Here is an 8190-nt window from a genome sequence, read left to right on the forward strand (position 1 = left end):
CCCTTCTCTCTGTCTATCAAGTAAAGCAAAAGAATCATTAAGTGTCAGAATACTGTGAAGAAAGAAGGTACAAAACCATGGCTGTTTGACCAACTGTTTCCTCCTCGAGTATCTGTAGGCATGAGCAAAACTGTTACTTAACCGGATAACCAGTTGAAACCATCACCACTATTGCAGTTTTTTATCCGCTAGATTGTTTGGAAACGCAAACCTCTGTAGCCTCCTCCAAGCCTCCCATCACATGTCGACCAGTGTTCACCATGGGTTAGGAAAGATGGAGGGTCCTGAAGACATAGACCTCTAGCACCAACTTTCAATGCCCTTGTCTCCTCATCAGCCAACAGACCCTGCATCCTAGTGGTGGGGAAAATAACGAGGAGAAAATGAACAGCTCTGGGTGGTGTTGTGCACATGTAAGTGTGCATACACCAGTTAGAAAACAAAACCAAACAGCCAATCAAGCAGAAACCCAGAGCGACTCACACCACTGGGATGACCTTGATCCACGAGCATTTTTCTCACCTAGGTTCACACATATGTACACTTAGGTACACACAAGACGACCTTGGATAGCACTCCTGCTTCCTTCTATTGGACAGCTCAGAGAGTTGCCTGGGCAACCAGCAGCCACTCCCACAGCTCCTCTGGATGACACTCAGTAGGCTTCCCTGGGAGCATCATGTGACCTCATGAATCTCTAATAACACAGAAATTTTGCCAGAAATGTTCTGTCTTGGAGTCTGTTGTTTTCAGCCAGAATTAGTTTCTCCATGACTGTAACCAGGTGGCGTAGTTGCTGTTACAAGTAGGATATGTATTTGTAAAAGCCCTACCTGACTGGCCCTCACTTCAAGCCATCATAGTTTTTGTTGTTGTTTTGTGTCTTAAGAGGCTCAGCATCACTCATTCAGTTCTAAGTCTAAGCAAATACTGGAGGATGTTTAAAGTCCTATAAAAAGTGGAAACTTCAAATGTTTTTCCCTCTACTACTTTGTTGGGTGACCATGACAAAGCACTTTCTCAAAGTCCCCACAATCAAGAAGAGGCAGAATCAGTATTCCAGGTGCCCACACAGCTTACATGCACCTCTAGACACCTGTGGCATGGGTCTGGGTGGGTGAAACTTGACTTGGATGTTGACATCACATGTTCTCATTTTTGTAAAAGGTGGCTCTCTAAACATGAAGAAAATTCCCTTCAAGAGATATTTTACAAATAGAGTAACCAGTTTAACAGCTGCATGAGACACACAGAATCTGTGGCTTTGATTTTCAAGGACTGGACAAGGTTCCTTGTCATTTCAGGACTTATTTCCACGTTAGCATTAACAGGCTCTGCTATCACCATACGAAGGGGAACCTTGACTTTGCTTTTGCCTCTTCATTTTTCCAAGAAAATCAAAATCAAAAGAAGATAATCTGCCTATTGTCTTTCTGATTTTTTCCTTTGAAAACAATGTAGTAATATTTTGGTTTAGTGAAGTTTTATCACACTAGAAACTAAGAGGGAGGGAATGTTATCATTTTCATAAATAAAGTTTTTTTTTTCTTGGACTGGAGATTTAGCTCAGTAATAGAGCACTTGCCTAGAATGAGAAAGGCCCTGGGTTCTATCCCCAGTACCACCAAAACAAAGACAACTTTTCTTTAAAATCAGATTTTTCATATTTGTGGAGTAAAGTCTATATGCTATTTTTTTTGTCGGGGGGAGGGTGGTATTTGTTTGAAAGTACTGGGGATTGAACTCAGGGCTTCACACATGTTAGTCACTTGATCTTCCACTGCACTCAATCCCCAACTCTTTTTGTTTATTTGAGACAGGATTTCAATAAATTGCTGACTCTGGCCTTGAACTTGCCATCCTCCTGCTTCCTGAGTACCTGGGATTATAGGTGTGCACCACTGTATGCAGCTCTACATGCTGGTTTTTTTGTTTTTGTTTTTGTTTTTTTTTTTAGAGAGAGAGAGAGAGAGAATTTTTTTAATATTTATTTTTTAGTTTCTTCAGCGGACACAATCGTTGTTTGTATGTGGTTCTGAGGATCGAACCCGGGCCACACGCATGCCAGGCGAGCACGCTACCGCTTGAGCCACATCTCCAGCCCATACATGCTGTTTTGTTGTTAAATTCTTCAAAGAATTTTAGAGAAGAGAGTTTAGATATATCAAGGGGTGTGTGGGAGGCAGGGAGAGAAAGAGAGTGTTCACATTAAATGAGAAGATGAATGAGTTATGGGGGTTGGATTGACTAGACTATGGGATTTGATCAAGGGTAAGATTGGCTAAATTTTATACTCATGTTGGTTCTAGGAGATTAGAGAACATATAAAAAGAAAGTAGGAGTGGATGCCAGGCACTGAGGAAGAGGAAATGAGGTGTTACTGTTTATGGGTATAGAGTTGCAGATTTGCAAGATGATACAGGATTCTGGGAATGGATGGAGGTGGTGGTGGATGCATAATGATACACACCCATTTAAAATCACTGGACTGTGCATTTACAATGGTTAAGAAAGTCAGTTTTGTTATGCATATTTTATCATAATAAAAATAGATACAAAACATACATTATAAGAGCTATTTTTTCCTATGCTCCAAAGGCTAGCTGGCAAGTTTTGTGGGTCCAAGGAAGTAAGGAATATTCACAAATTGGGCTAGAATGTTCCTACTCTGCTGCTGATGAGATTGGGGGAGGACCTGCAGAAAGAGGAACAATAAATAATTTAAAAAACTTCTGCTGCAATAAAACTCCCAGGGGCACTTCAGATCATTTATGAGAAGAGTATATCTTAGCTATGAACCATTATCTATTCATCCTCAGTGGCAGCTGAATCTCTGTGGTAGATAAGTGTAACACGTCTGCAATGTGTCTCCTCTGTTCTGTTTTGGTCAGTCCTGTCTCACTGGGTCATGGAAACCAGTTCTCCCCTTTGGTCTGGTCTGTGCTTTGCCTTATTTCCTCGGAGCTCGCTCTCTCTCTCTGAGGTCCTTTATCGTCTAATAAGCAGCATACAAGGTCTGGTGTCCCATGTGCCTTCTCCCGAGCATCTTCTCAGCTCTGAAGGACACTTCATGCCTAGGCCTGGCTGGACCATGTGCCTCACGATTTGCAGGCTGTCAGGAAACCATGCTTTCTTTGGGGTGAGGATATGACAAGGGTCTTTCAGTCAGTGGCAGTTCTTATTCTTCAAAGAAAGATTTAGACAAGAAAATGTGTAGCGGGCCCAATTTTTCCAAAGTAGAGGATGTTGGTTTCTCTTCATAGTAAATAAAGGACACAAAGCAAGTGGCAAGTTCATGGGCTGCTGCTATTTAGAAAATGTTCAGGCCTAATGATCCAAGCAGATTAGTTCTTATTTTTGTTCCATTTTAGACAAACATGGAAACAGATTCAATCCTCAACTGCTCAAAAGAAAACTTCCAACTGTGTATATTTTCCAAGGAATGTATCATTTTTTCCTTCCTTTGTTGGATAAAAGAAAAAACATTTATAACACTTTTCTCTTAAAAAAAACTAGATAGAAAATGATAGGAATTTTTGAATTTCACTGAAGTGAAATTTTTGATTATCAATGGATTTGAATTACCCATGCTTCTGTTAGATTTAATCAATACAAATTATAAAGTTAAAATTCCCAGTGATTTTTTTCATCGGTTACTTATTGCACAAATATACCGGAAAAACTGTGTGTAAGTTCTGGATATCTCAAAAATCCTCTTTGACTCTGAAGAACCCAATCTGGGGCACATCTATGCGTAAGTTGAAACCTAAAATAAAATCTGAACGCATATTTACCAAGCACTAGCTTCCCCTTCAATATTCCCAACTTAGCCTCACCCCTTCGCATTTCTTTCAGGTCTCTTTCTGGAAAGTTGGTCATCCCTTCTGGGATCAGTGAAACTCCTCGAGTTACATTCTATATAAAAACTCAGGCGGCCACTCTGCTGGGTGAAGGCTTTATTAAGTCTGTGCCAAACGGCTTCCCACCGTGGCCTCATGTGAAAACTTTGTATTGAGAACTCTGTGTGTGTGTGTGTGTGTGTGTGTGTGTGTGTGTGTGTGCGCGTGTGTGAGGGGGGGAGAGATTGTGTGTGCGTGTGCGGTGGAACACAGATTTACAGATTTCCTCATTTCAGATCCTGGGTATTCACACTGACACCAAAGGGAAACCCCGCTTCTTAATTGGTTCTCATGTTTTCTTCTCAGAAAATGCTGTGGAACTGGGGCACACACAAGGAATCCAGCTCTGACAGACAACCTGGTGTCTCAGACCTTGTCAAATATGCCAGGATTCCTCCAGAAACCTGGGGAGTAAGTGTCCTTGTGAAAAGATTCCTTTTTACCAAGACGTGTGAGAGACACAGGAAAGCCTCCTTAAAAAAAAAAAAAAATGAAGATTGTGTTTGTTTGGAAGCCATTGATGCAGAATTGGTCTTAGCATTGGGCCATTTATAAAACGAGGAGGAGTAAAACCATGGTAGAGCATCTCCCTTTATGAGAGTGAGACCATGACCCTAGATGGGTATCTTCTAAATTCAAAACTAGTAAATTGACCATTAGGGCATTTGCTTATGACTATAAAGTCAGAGAAAACATGTTATTTGGGGCTTTCTAATCAGATCTGGATTTTCCCCCCTTTAAAATTAAGTCTGAATAAAACTATTTCTGGTTGATAGATATTTGAATTGTTTCCAGTTTGAGGTTATTATAAATAAAGCTGCTATAAACCGATGAGTACAAGACTTTGAGCAGGCTTTGTTTTTATTTCTCTTGAGTAAAAGTTAACAGTAGACTTGCTGGGTTGTAGGACAGGATGTCCATGTGTGACTACATAAGCTATTTATTTGGTTGAACATTTAGAAATACTGCAAAATTTTGCATTTGATCCATCAAATCCTGTAGTTCTAGTTGCTCCATATTCTTGCCAAAAGAGGTGAGTTTTAAAAATTTTTACCCTTCTAGTGAGTGTGATTTCGCACTTCTTTAATGACTACTAATCTTCAGCATTTTAAAATGTGTTTCTTTCCCATCTGCATGTCTACTTTGGTAAAGTGTATTTTCAAAGGTTTTCCTTACTTTTAAATGCTGTCATTTTTATTGAGATGTGTTACTTATGTATTTTGTACAAGTTCTGTAACCGATATTCTCTTGAAAATATTTTCTCCCAGGCTGTGGCTTACCCTTTTATTTTCTTAATGATTTTTTTAATACCTTTGTTTTATTTTTTTATTTTTATGTGGTGCTGAGGATCGAACCCAGGGCCTCACATGTGCCAGGCAAGGGCTCTACCACTGAGCCACAACCTTAGCCCTTCATGGTGTTTTTTAAAAGAGTAAAAGTTTTTGATTTTGGTGAGTTGTTATAGGTCATTGTGTGTGTGTGTGCATGTGTGTGTGCCTGTGTGTGTGTGTGTGTGTGTGTGTGTGTATTTAATCTAAGACAACTTTGAGGATTCCAAAATTTTTTCTTATTTAATTTCCCAAAAGCATATTTTTTTGCATGTTTGTTTAGGTTTATAATCCATTTTTTTCTTTATAAAGAAAAGAAGTTTATTTTGGCTCACAGCTATACAGGTCCAAGGTTGTGAGCTATACTTGGTGACCCCCTTCTTGTGGAGAGTCCTGCGGTGGTACAGGGCATGAGGCAGGCAACTTGAATGTGTGTGTGCCCTTGATCCACTATGGGTTAACTTTCTATGTGCGGCAGTCGGAATCAAGGTCCCTTGCTCTACAGGTAGATATGATGTTCTCCATCATTTGTGAATTAAAGAATCTGTTCCCTTTTGAAACACTTTGGCACCTTTTAAAAATTGGCCAACTATGCATTGGTTTATTTCTGGAATCTCAATTTCTTTCTTGCTATCTATTCTTTTGATACTACATTATCTTGATTAGAGTAATTTTAATTCTTGAAAACAGGTAGTGTAACTTGTGTGTATGTGTGTAATGTGTTTGCATTCCTATATTGTATAAATAATATTTATTCCAAGGACCATATATATGTATTGAATCTTAGATTAATGATATCTTTACAATATTAAGTTTTCTGTCCTCTTAAAGTGGTATATCTCTCCATTTATTTAAGTCTTTTAAAAATTATCTTCACAATGTGTATCTACTGGACTTGAACATATTTTGTTAAGTAAATCCTTAAGTGTTTAAGTCTATTATACTTTTATAATGGTATTTTTAAGTTTTAGTTTGTAATTAGTATTGCCAGTATGTAGAAGTAAACTGACTTCTGTATTTTAACTTTGTATCCTGTGACTTTGCTAAACTCATTTTTTTCATTGACAATCATGTACTGCAATTTTACCTTTTCCTTTCTGTCCTGAACTGTCTCTCTCTCCCTCTCCTTCTCCCTCTCCTTCTCCCTCTCCCTCTCCTTCTCCCTCTCCCTCTCCCTCTTTCTTCTCTCTCCTCTCTCTCCTTTTCTTTATTTTCCTTTTTTTCTTCATACACTGTTTAGAAACTGGGGTTTATTTTGTCTTCCCTTGGGAAACATCTAACAATATATGGGGAAGTTTGTGGGTGACACAGGTGAGGGATGTGCTGCTGAAATCTAGCACATTCGAGTTAGGGATTCTGCTGAACCTCCTGCAATGCACAGGCCAGTATCTCCCCCCCCCCCCCCCGAAAAAAAAATACAAGTTATCAGGTTTCAAAATATCACTATCCTCTGATCCAAAATCCACAGTGCCTTTTAAATATAAAGGGTGAGAGTGGACGCTTGTCCCGTCTGTGGTCTTCAGGAAAGAGCATTCAGGCATTCACCATGAAATTCAGGGTTTCACGGAGATCCTTTATTGTGTTAAGAACACTGTCTTCCATTCCTAGTTTGCTAAGAATTTTTATCAATAAAGATACTGAACTTGAGAAAAGTGCAGCCAAGGAGGTAATTATGTGTCCTTTTCTTTTATTCTGTTGAGTTGATAAATTGTATTGATGAATTTTTAAATGTGAAACTAGCACTGAATACGTGAGATGAAAAACTTTAACCATAATCATATTATTAAATTTAAATATTGGTGGGTTCAATTTATTAAAATTTTGTCAAGGACTTCCACCTATATTTGTAAGGGATTATATTAGTCAGATTTTCATTGCTGGGGTAAAATACCTGAAGGAAACAACTTAGAGAAGGAAAAATTTATTTTGTCTCACAGTCTCAGAGGTTCCAGTCTAGGGTTGGATGGCTCCATTGCTTTGGGCCTGAGATAGGCAAAACATCAGGCATAAAGGCGAGACAGAGCAAAATGCTCACCTCATGGCAGCCAGGAGGCAGAGAGAGAAAGAGAGGAGGAGGGACTGTCGAGAGGATATACTCCTCCTGTGGCCTACCTTCTCCAACTAGATACCACCTCCCACTGTTTCCACCAACTCCCAATAAAGCCATCAGATTATTAATCCACCAATGGATTAGTCCATTGATGAGGCCTGAGTCCTCATGACCCAATCACTTCCGACATTGCCACACTGGAGACCAAGCCTTCAACAAGTGACAACAACACTTTATATCCAAACCACAGTAAGGATATTGGGCTATAGTTTTCTTTCTTTGTAATGTTTTTGTCTGATGTTGGTATCAAGGTAATGTTGACCCATAAAGTGATTTGGAAAGTTTTCCTTCCTCTTCCAATTTTGGAATAATTCTTAGAGAATTTGTGTTATTTTTCCAAAGATCCCCGGTGTAATTGAACAGTGAAGATGGCCTGGAGTTGTCTTTCCTTGTTGTTTGTTTTGTTTTGTTTATGGGGATGTGGGTGGATAAGACAGAGTATAACATAATACCAATTAAGTGATAATTCTCTACATTTACCATGTCCCTTCCCAAGCTAGGACTCCTACCCATTGCAGCCAGTGGGAGTCATGATGAGCCACCAGAGGCACAGAGAAGATGTTCTGGCTTCTGGTTTTCTGAGAACCTTTTGTTTGAAGAAAGTTCTGAGGCAAATGCAGCTTCCACACCTCACCTGCTGTCCTATGGCCTTACTGTCCCCTCTGTGTCTTCTGTTTTTCTAGTGTAAAGCTGCCATTTTTGAGGGCCTGTGGGAACTTGTATGTGTGACGGTTAAGCAGTCATACTTGGGCTTATAAGTTATTAATACAGTTTATAATTTTATGCCCCTTTACTTGTTTTAAAACTCCTAGCTGGGGTTTGTCACCATCAATGGGTTCTTACATGGTTTCTG

This window comes from Spermophilus citellus, assembly GCF_964194105.1.
Source record: "Spermophilus citellus genome assembly, chromosome: 6".
Taxonomy (NCBI): Eukaryota; Metazoa; Chordata; class Mammalia; order Rodentia; family Sciuridae; genus Spermophilus; species Spermophilus citellus.